The sequence below is a fragment of the Chrysochloris asiatica genome, unplaced genomic scaffold (assembly GCF_000296735.1).
Source record: "Chrysochloris asiatica unplaced genomic scaffold, ChrAsi1.0 scaffold00364, whole genome shotgun sequence".
NCBI lineage: Eukaryota > Metazoa > Chordata > Mammalia > Afrosoricida > Chrysochloridae > Chrysochloris > Chrysochloris asiatica.
The window spans coordinates 614,077-625,138 of NW_006408882.1; the positions used below are offsets into that span (position 1 = coordinate 614,077).

The following is an 11,062-nucleotide window of genomic DNA, read 5'->3' on the forward strand; positions in this document are numbered from 1 at the left end:
TCTTGTAATAATCGGTAGCACTGCCATTTCTGTTTTGTATTTTTCTTGTAGGTCTTTCTTTCAAGAAGTATCTTCTGTTCTTCTAGCCTCTCCAGGTGATCTGCTTGTCCGTTCAAGTGGAAATTTCCCACCTCAGAAGATTCTGGATTTCAGAACCAACTCAAGGGCACTCAATAGCAAAAACAACATGCCTGTGATTATAGCCCCATTTTGTAGTGAGTTCCCAGTTATATTAATGAAACTTGATTAAGGTGGGGTATATATTGAATACCACTTTACTAAAGGGTGTGACTCAATTTACCACTTTTAGATTCCTTGTGGGTGTGGTCTGCAATTTAGCTGTTATCTTTGATATTTGTATTAAAACAAGAACTAACTTCCTATTTTAAGTTGTTCTTCATTTGCAAACTGTCAGCATCCTGCATAATTAAGAAGAGCAGAAATATGGGGTAGAAGAACCAGCAGAGACCAAGTCTGGACTGAATAACATGCGTAGTAACAACCACTCAGCTAGACATTTTGATGTCATGAGGTTGAAAACACACCACCATCAATTCCCGGGACTTGGGAAAAACATAATTTTTGTGGCCTCCTTTTCTGATTGAGTATGCACAAAAGACTAATGCTGAATCATCCTGAAGACACTAATCAGCCACCAGTTACCCCTGGAAAAGACCCCTGGCTCAGGACTCAGGGAACCATCTTCGTGACGTGAGTTCCAATATATACCACTTTCTTTCCATTTTGGCTCTGTAACTGCAATGAACAACTTTGGCAAAATTAATTCTCTTGCTCTGGATCCTGCATCTTGCTCACCTCCACCTGACCTTTGCCTCTTGGAACTTGATCTGATGACCTACCTGATTTGCCAGCTTCCACAGCTTTGGGAGTTAACAGCCCAACTTGGTGTGAGTGTGGCAAATTCCACAGATTTGTAAAATTACTACTGAACTACTAATTTGGCCCATAACCACATGAGTCACTTCCTTGACAGTCTATGAGTTCTGTGCCATGTTGCAGCAAATTGCAGAACCCTGGTTTGTGTGGAAGAATACTGAGAAGAGGAGTGGTGGATGATATCAGGGATTCTGGAGTGGCGTAACATTTTGGAAAAGTTAGGTATTTGAGATGACTATAGCCTCCACCTCATAAGGACGAGCCTCAGGTTGATTCTTCTAAAAGAAACACTTTTTTTTTTATGGTTCATTTTATTTTGAAACTTTTTATAATAAATTGAGTGAAGGTTTACCGAGCAGATCACCAGTTTTACATTCAATAAATTATGAGCTTATTTTTTAATCTCAATGATTGCAATCCCCTCCATGTAACAACAGTTATCCCACTTCCTCCCTGTGGTTCTTACTGCCATTCTGCTTTCCTTTCTAATCCTTCTGACCTTTGTTCTTATGTAAATGTTACCATTCTGATCTTGAATGGTTGACCATTCCATGTTGAACTTCTATCACTAGTGTGGCACTGTAGGATAAACACTCAACTGTAAGATCAGTGGTTCAAACTCACCAGCTGCTCCTGAGAAACCCTTTACATGGGTCAATATGGGTCAGAACTGACTCAGCAGTACTTAATAATAACAACAATATATCAATCTGATGTGGTGCTGCAAGTTAATGTTCTGGACTGTACGGTCAGTTTAAACTGTAAGGTCGGTGGTTCAAGTTCACCAGCCGCTCCTCAGAAACCCTACACAGAGTCACTATGAGTCAGAACTGACTTAACAGCACTTAACAACAACATATATCTATCTACCACTTGACTAAAAATTGGTCCAGGAGGTGAGTTCAGTTCTAGACCTGAAGAGTAGCCAAAATCTCAGTCTTCACCATCTAGGTCTTCTGGTCTCAGCTCCATCAAGACTGATGTTCACTTGCTCCATTATTCCATTGGACTAATTTATCCCAAGTATTTTCAATCTCTATAACTCCTCTTTCCTCTGCACAAGGAGAAATCATCAGTTGCACCTTAGATGGCCACTCATGAGCTTTTAAAATCCCAGCCGCTACTCACTAAAGTAGGACGTAGAGATTGTCTTTGGGAACTACGTTATGCCAATTGATCATAGTGTCACTTAAGACTATGGTCCTGAGGCCCCAGGCCCAGTAACTCATTGTCTCAAGATGTTTGTTAATGTCTAAGATGTTTTCTTGCAGAACTATTCTAGTTGGACTCCTTCTAAGACAGATTTGTTCATTGTCTGACAGTCCATGTTATATTTAATATATTTCACAAATGCCATAATTCAAATGTATCAGTTCTGTTTGAGTCTTCCTTACTCATTTCTTATCTTTTGCATTAATATGAGGCCATTGAAACTATGGCTTGAGTCAGATGCACCTTAGTTCTCAAAGTGGCATTTTTGCTTTTGAATAATGAGATTGTCCAATACAATGTGTCATTTGACTTCCTGACTGTTGCTTCCATGGGCATTAATTATGGATCCAAGAAATATGAAATCCTTGACAACTTCAATCTTTTTGGTATTTATCATGATATTACATACTGGTCAGTTGTGGGGGGTCTGTGTTTTATTTTGTGTTGAAGTGTAATCTATACTGAAGGCTATAGTCTTTGAGTTTATCAGTGAGTGCTTCAAGTCCTCTTTGTTATCAAGAAGCAAGGATGTGCCATCTGCATATTTCAGGTTGTGAATGAGCTTTCCTCTAGTTCTGATACTGCATTCTGCTTCATATAGTCCAACTTCTCAAATGACATGAATTCTTTTGTTACAGTTTAAAGAGTGTCATATAATTATCCAGATAAACAGGACCAGTTTACTTAGATCCACAATCAATGCTCATGAAAACAGTAGTCAAGAAATCAAAGGACATAATACATCTGTCAAATCTGTGCAAAAAGACTTTTGTAATGTGTTAAGGAACAAGGATACTCCTTTGAAGACCAAGGTTTTCATTCACCTGATATGCATGTGAAAGTTGGGCAGTGTATAGGGAAGACTAAAGAAGAATTAATGCATTTGAATAGGGTTTTGTCAGAGAAAACTGAAAGTACCATGGACTGACAGAAAAAAAAAGTTCTGGCTTGGAAGAAGTACAGACAGAATGCCCCTTGGAAGGGGGAATGGTGAGATTCCATCTCCTATCCTTTGAATATGATATCAAGAGAGAAAAGTCCATGCAAAAGGACATCACACTTGGCAAAGTAAAGGGTAAGGAAATAAAAGGAAGACCCCCAATGAGATGGACTGACACAGTGGCAGCAACAATGGGCTCAAATACAACAATAATTGTGAGGATGGCTCCTTACAGGTAGTGTTTTGCTCTGTTGTGCATTAGATTGCTATAAGTCAGAGTGGACCCAAGGGTGCCTGCAACAACATCAACAATATATACAGAAAGATAGGCAGGGGGAGGCATAGAGAGTAAGAGATTGGTTTACATAATTGTGAGGACTGGCAAGTCCAAACTCCTTAGTTCAGGTGACAGGCTGCAGACTCCTTCTAGTTCATTGGATTTAGGGAGTTGTCAGGTTAGGTGGCAGACTGGAGCCTTCTGTAACTTTCATTCCAAGACCTTAGATCAGATTACAAGAAGAGTGTAGAATCCAGAGAGACAGAGACAGCTCTGTAAAAATATCAATTTCAAAATATCTACTTATAGTCTGGGATAAGACTACATGCTAAAAAAATTTGCCTTTCAACTGATTGTTTGATTATATTGTAGATGATAAGTTTGTTATATTGTATTTTATATTGTTATGGAACAGGAAATTTATTATTTGGGCAAAGCACTGGGAATTATAGCCTAGCTAAGTTAACACATAAAATCAACCATCACAAGGAGAATCTCTTGGAGAAAAGAGTGTATCAGCTGAGATCTGAAGGATGACAGATAATGGGCTAGGTGAAGGATGAGAGGCAGATAAAAACATGGAAGTTCTGGTGTGGCACTACGGGTTAATGCACTGAACTGCATAGTGTTTTGAACCACAATGTTGGAGGTTCAAGCTCACCAGCAGCTCCTTGGAAACCCTATACAGGGTCTCTGTGGGTCAGAATTGACTCGACGGCACTTAACAACAGCAATAACAACAACAAGCAAAGATTAGGCTTCCATGAAGCCCCAGGGTAGATCACTGACAATTTGAAGAAATGAATCTAATAAAAAATGCCACAAAAAGAAACTGAAAAGATAAGCAACAGTCAGCTAGTGAAGATGCTTTTAAGAACTTTAGATTTTATTCTAAAGACATAAACTAAAAGAATTTTTCAAAATTGGTGATCATATAATCAGATTTGCATCTTAAATCATTTAGCTTGGATTAAGTCAGTTGCATTAATTAGAGAGAAACATAATATTAACTAGCATTAAAGCAGTGGTTTTCAGCAGAGAAAAATTTTACTTCCCTGTAGATACTTTGTAAAGTGTAGATACATCTTTGATTGTCACAATGGGGGTTGGCGGAAAATATTGGTATCTGTTGAGTAGAGGACAGATGTTTCTCAGAACACAGAATTATCTGACAAAATATCAATGGTGCCAAATTAAAGAAACCCTGTTGCTGTTGTTGTTAAGTGCCACTGAGTCTTTTGTGACTCATAAGACCCTGTAAAGAGTTTCTGAGGAGCAGCTAGTGAATTTGAATTGTTACCTTGCATTTCAAACCAACTTTGCATTCCAGTGCATTATCCCACCATAACACACCAGGACCCTAAACTAAAATAAAGGCAATGAGAATGAAAAGAAGAGACATACTAGAAAAAAAATATTTACAAGAAAATCAGTAAGATTAAAGGGCTTAGAGTGGTCAGGCACAGAGGGTAAAAATGTTTGACTTTCAAGTTTCTAGTTTGACTAGTCGGTGGTTAGTGACATTATAAACTGGTTTAGGGAGCAATTCTATACAAAGGTATAGAATGTCTTCAGTAAAGTCAACAGAATTCTCTAACACATGTTTATTTAAGTAGTCTGCGATGAAGGAGAAAGCATAGGAGAGCTGGAGTTAAACATTTAGAGGTGTTATGATGAGTAGAGGCACACTGTTAGCATTCAATGAATAATCTTATTATTGATATTGTAATTAAAACCAGAAAAATAAATAGACTTCTCTAAAAGAAGATGGAGTCCTGGTGTGGCATTGCGGGCTAATGCTCTAGACTGCAAGGTCAGTTTGAACCACAATGTTAGCGGTTTAAGTTCACCAGTTGCTCCTTGGAAAACCTACATACAGTTTCTGAGGAGCAGAACCTGCTCAATGGCACTAAGCAGCAACAACAACAGGAGAGAAGATGGAACCCTAAAAAATTCCAAAAACACAAAAGCAGGCAGGGGAGGAACTGGAAACTGTGACCTTGAAGATAAAGACCTGGAAAGCAAGTGGTCAAACATATCAAATGGTCAAACACAAGAAAAAAGTAGATGGAAAAGAATTGTTCCTGTTAGATATCGAAATGAAAAGATCATTGATGATCTTGTAAAATGCTGATTTAGTAAAGCTTTGGGGACAAATTGGAGTGAATTGTGAGTGAATAGATAAGTTGTAACTTTCTGATAACTTGAAAAAAAAAACTGAAAAGAAGAGAGCAGAGTTATAGCTAGAGCAATCTATGAATGTAGTGGTGGTAGTAGTGTGCCATGGAGTCAGTTCCGACTCAAAGCGAACCTGTTAAGGTTTCCGAGGCTGTAAATCTTTATAGGTGCAGAAAGCCTAATCTTTCTCCTGTGAAACAGCTGAGGTTAGCAGCCAGACTAGTAACCATAATCATTGCTTAAGATAGAAGCAATGTAACTTGTTTAAATGATGATAGGAAGGAATCAGTAGTAGAAAGCTGCAGATTCAGGATAAAAAGAAAATACTTTCCGAGAAAATGCCTCCAAGAAGGAAGGAAGGAAAACACCAACTGTAATCAAGTGGATTCCAACTCATAGCAACCCTAAATAGGGTGCCAAAAACTGTAAATCTTTATAGGAGCAAACAGCCTCAACTTTCTCCCGTGAGGTGAGTGATAGTCTTGAACCACCAACCTTGAGGTTAGTGGTATAATGTCTAACCCACAGTACCACCAGGGAAGAAGAAGACCATGATAAAATAAATGACTGTCTTAATTCATATAACGAACAGTTCCTTGATTTATTTAGTTATTTCCTCCCTGAAGTTGTAGAGAACAGATATACAAAATTTTGCTGCTACCGTTAAGTGTTGTTGTCGTACTGACCCTGTATAGGGTTGAAAGGAGCAGCTGGTGGGTTTTAACCACCAACCTTGTGGTTGTCAGCCCAGTGCACCACTTCAGGTCTCCTGATGCATACAGTACTAAGAGTAATTCTCCTTAGGGAATTAGAAGTGAGAGCATTGTCAAAGAGAATCCTTGCTAGTTTGCTGTTCATCCTTTCACGGTATTTGAAATTTAAGGGGAAATTGTTGTCATACAGTGCCTTCAAGTTGGTTCTAACCAATAGTAACCCTGTCTAAGTTTTCTGAGGAGTGGTTGGTGGGTTTGAACCACTGATCTTGCAGTTATCAACTCAGTGTTTATACTACAATGTCACACCAGGACTTTTAGATGCTCGTCACACCAAAAGCTTTGCTTTAATTCATTTATTTCATGAACTAAGGAGAAAGCTGTGTTTTCTAAATATATATCTTAGCAGAAATAATAGCTCCTGTGCTTAATTTCTAGTACATTCCCAAGTTCATTTTGGTGATTAAAAAAAACCTGACTGAATTTTTTCTAGGTGTAATTGGAGATACTGGAGAAATCAAGAGTGAAGCAGTAGGGGACTCACTGGTTACCAGGAGTGGGTCCCAGGTATGCCACTGACCAACCATGACCTTGAGCAAAATGCTTTATCTCTATTCCTCAGTTTCCTTGTTTGGAAAATGGAAATGATAATAACCACATGTTCATTAGAGTTATCCCTAGTATAAAATGAAATAATGTATATAATTATCTCCATGAAATGTTACTATAAATAGAGTAGACTATCAGTCCTTACCAATACAATGAAATAAACGTTCAATTTGTTTTACACCCATAAATGAATCTATCCTTTATTAATGCTACTGGATATCTAACATTAATTTAAAGTCATGAAAAGTGGCTTTAGTATTTAAGATATTTAACCTATAAAAGCATTGTCTCTTTTGCTCTTTAGGAAATTATCTACCTTAAAGCTTCTACCTGAATTCTAAAGATGAGGGAGATATCAAGCAGAAAAAGATAGAAAGAAACCATCTTTTTCTAGATTCGGTTTGGAGGTGTTTCATTGCCTATTCTGTGTCTCTGACCTCTCATTTGTTAAGTTTGCTTTCTGAAAGCAAAGAATAAACAAAAAGTGCTCTCAATGGAAATATTTGACAACTATAAATCTATAAAACTATAAAAAAAACTTTGTTGTATTTGCCATGTAATGAATCACCAGTCTTCTGGTCACTCATCTTTTGAAAAATAAATATGCAGAAAAGAAAACCCAACTTTGAAAATGTTGGAATTCTGTGTTGGAAAGGGCATGGTGGACAGGGTGATGTCATGCTGCATCATTGCTTCAGAACAAAAAGCTAATGAATCAGATCCACCTTTCTGCCTGGAACATGCCTTGGCTGAGGGTTAATTACATTAATCCCTATGAGTCAACATTCTGTCATGTCATGAAAAACCTGTCAATCAGATCTAATAATAATGATTTACCAGATTTCCTAAACCAAAATCCTGCCAATGTGATTGATGTATTTTGGGTTAACTCTTTTCTATCCAGCAAATGGCTAACTGTAGACTACAGAATCTGCAGCTTTTGAAAATCAGGGAGATTAAACTGAGGAACATGGATAATTGCAAAAGGAAAGACAGAAGCCAAAGAACAAAGAAAAATGAAGAAACTGCAGATTAGAATTGTAAATGAATATTTCTGCTTAGCAGGCAGTCACATCAAGACTGAAATAAAATGAGATCCCAGCCTTTCTTCCCAGTTTCCTCTCAAAATAGCTTTTCACCTAAAAAAATCAGGCCTTGCATGTGATCAGCTCATCCCCAGACCAAAACCATAAAAACCAATAGTTGGTTTAAATGAGTTCACATTTCATCCATCACTATAGTTAACTAATTACTTAATAGAATATTAATGATAGCTAGATCAGTGCTTCTTAAACCATAATACATATGAGTCTTGCAATAAAAGCAGTAGATGTGGAGTATACTAAGATAGTGCTAGTCCAAATGAAAGCACTTTTAGTAACAAAACCTAAAGGCATGGGAAATTTAATGTTTCTTCTAAATGGATTCCTAACCATCAGCTTTAACCTGGATAAAAATCAAGCAACTGAATTAAAAAGGTAATATCAGTGACTATATTCTATATTTACCTAGTCAGTTATTGGGCAAAGTATGCCTTTTTTTAAAGGTCCATATTTATGGAAGTCAAGCATATGAAGATAAATACACATCATCACTATCACCACTGTTCTACTTGAAGCTAATTTAGGATTTAATGAAGAACATTGACTTTGGATTCAAGGTTCACACATTGCACTGTTGTTGGATGCCATTGAGTGGGTTGTAACTCATTACATTATGCACAAAACACTCTCCAGTCCTGAGTTATCCTCACAATAGTTTCTATGTTTGAACATATTTTTGCATCCACTGTGTCAATCCATCTCATTGAGAGTCTTCATCTTTCTTGCTAATATTCTACCTTGTTGTTGTTGTTGTTGTTAAGTGCCGTCGAGTCGGTTCCGACCCATAGCGACCCTGTACAGGGTTTCCGAGGGTGTAAATCTTTACGGGAGTAGAAAGCATCATCTTTCTCCCGCGGAGCGGCTGGTAGTTTCAAACCGCTGACCTTAAGGTTCGCAGCCCGATTCGTAACCACTACACTACCAGAGACCTTTGTTGTTGTTGTTGTTGTTAAGTGCCGTCGAGTCGGTTCCGACCCACCAGAGACCTTACCAAGTATTATGTCCTTTTCCTGGTGTGGCGCTGCAGGATCTATTGCAAACCACAGGTCAGCAATTCAAACCCACCAGTCACTCTTAAGAAACCCACTTCAGAGTCACTATGAGCTGGAACAGACTCAACAACACTCAGCAACAAATGTCCAAAGTACATGAGAAAAATTTCACCATTCTCAGTTCTAAGGCATATTCCAGCTGTACTTCTTCCAAAGCAGATTTGCTCGTACTTCTGGCAGTACATAATATATTCAATATTCTTTGTCAGCACCAGAATTCAAATGCATCGATTCTTTTTGGTCTTCCTTATTCATTGCTCAGCTTTTGCATGTATATGAAGTGATTAAAAATACATTGCACTAATAAGTTCAAATTAAAATACTGTTATGGTATTTCTTATTATGACTTGATCTACATCAAAATTTTGTGTCCAAATTGTAGCCTTGGTGGTGAATACTATATCTTTGCCATAACTTTCAAGGAGAGTAAACAAATTCATCTTAGGAAAACTACAAAAAGAAAGCTGCTTAGAAACAAAGATGCTGAGACTTTGGATCACTTACTTTGGTCATGCTATCAGAAAAAGAGAGATTACTAGAAAAGAACATCAGGTTTGGTAGAGTGTCAGTAAAGATGAGGATAACCATAAATGAAATTTATTGACACAATAGCCACAACAATGAATTCACACAATAGCCACAACAATGAACTCAAACATTTCATACAGAAAGTCACCATGAGTCAGAGTCACTCAACTGCACCTTACAACAACAGCATGTAAGAATTTAGCAATTGAGAATTTAATCTGGAATTTTAATCCAACAGGTTCATCATAAAAGTAAGTTTTTCACATATATTGAAGAGCAGTTAATATCCAGTTGACCAGGAAGATAGGTACAGATATATACTATATTATTTTGTGATCCATAGGTCTTTCTGTGGTTAATTGATAGAAGTAGATCGCTTATAGTTGAACCTTAGATGGTTGTTCATGAATTTACAAGATTCCATCTCTACTCACCAAAGTAGGATGTAGAACATTGTCTTTGTAGACTATGCTATGTCAATTAACCAGAGTGTCCCCTGAGACTATGATCCTGAATCCCTAGGCCTAGTGACTCATTTCCTCACAGTGTTTGGTAATGTCTAAGAAGTCTTCATAATTTTGCTGTCTGTATGCTCTACCACAGTAGAGTACTGGTGTGGCACTGTGGGATAATGCACTGGACCGTAAAGTCAGCTTGAACCACAAGTTTGCTGGGTCAATTTCATGAGCCACTCCTTGGAAATCCTATACAGGATTATTATGAGTCAAATGCATCCAACAGCTCTTAACAACAACAACAAAACTTCATCATTAAAACTTTGCTGAGGAGGACTTCTGGCACTTCCCTGACTGGGCAGCTCCGGAGAAAGCGGTTGGGTGGTATCACACAGGGGAGGCCCCCGCCTGGTAGACAGACAGCCTTTGGGCAAACATAAGACTTAAGGCTCCAACATTATGAACTTGCTTTTTGAAAAGATCAAATTGCTGAGGAGTTACAGGCAACACCTGTGAAAATTACTCTGAGTAAAGCAATAAGAAGACTGAAACGGGAAGACCACATCCTGATCACATCTTCCTGGAAGCAATCAGAAAACATTAAAAATTACCAAAATACATACTCAATTAAGTATTAGGGCCACAGATACACATTAAACATGTCCAAGAAGCAAAAGCAGATGACCATATCAGCACATGTCCAGAAAAAAGATAAAATATCTGAGACAAATGATCCAGAAGTAGACCTGGTCTTCATGCTGGAAGGAGGGCAGGCCTTGGAAATGCCTGAGAAAGAATTCAGAGAAATTATTATAAAATGTTTCAAAACACTTTACAATGGAGTTGAGAAAAATAAGGAAGAAGTCAGGAAAGAGCTACAGGAACAATCAAACAAAGATAGATACGGCATTGCTAACAATCTAAAACCTACAGAAAGAGGTCCAAACAATCAATAAACAAAATAACAGAAATAGAAAACTCCCTGAAAGGACAGAGGAGTAGAATAGATGAGATGGAAGGACGGATCAGTCAGCTAGAAGACAAGTCTCTCAATACCACTAAGATAGAAGAACAAACACAAAAAAGGGTAAAAAATTC

At 37.8% G+C, this 11,062-nt stretch overlaps 1 pseudogene; it reads left to right on the top strand.

Moving 5' to 3' along the window:
* Window positions 1-8,221: 8,221 nt before the first annotated feature.
* The window catches only part of LOC102826485, a 54,157-nt pseudogene continuing 51,316 nt past the window's right edge, over window positions 8,222-11,062 (top strand).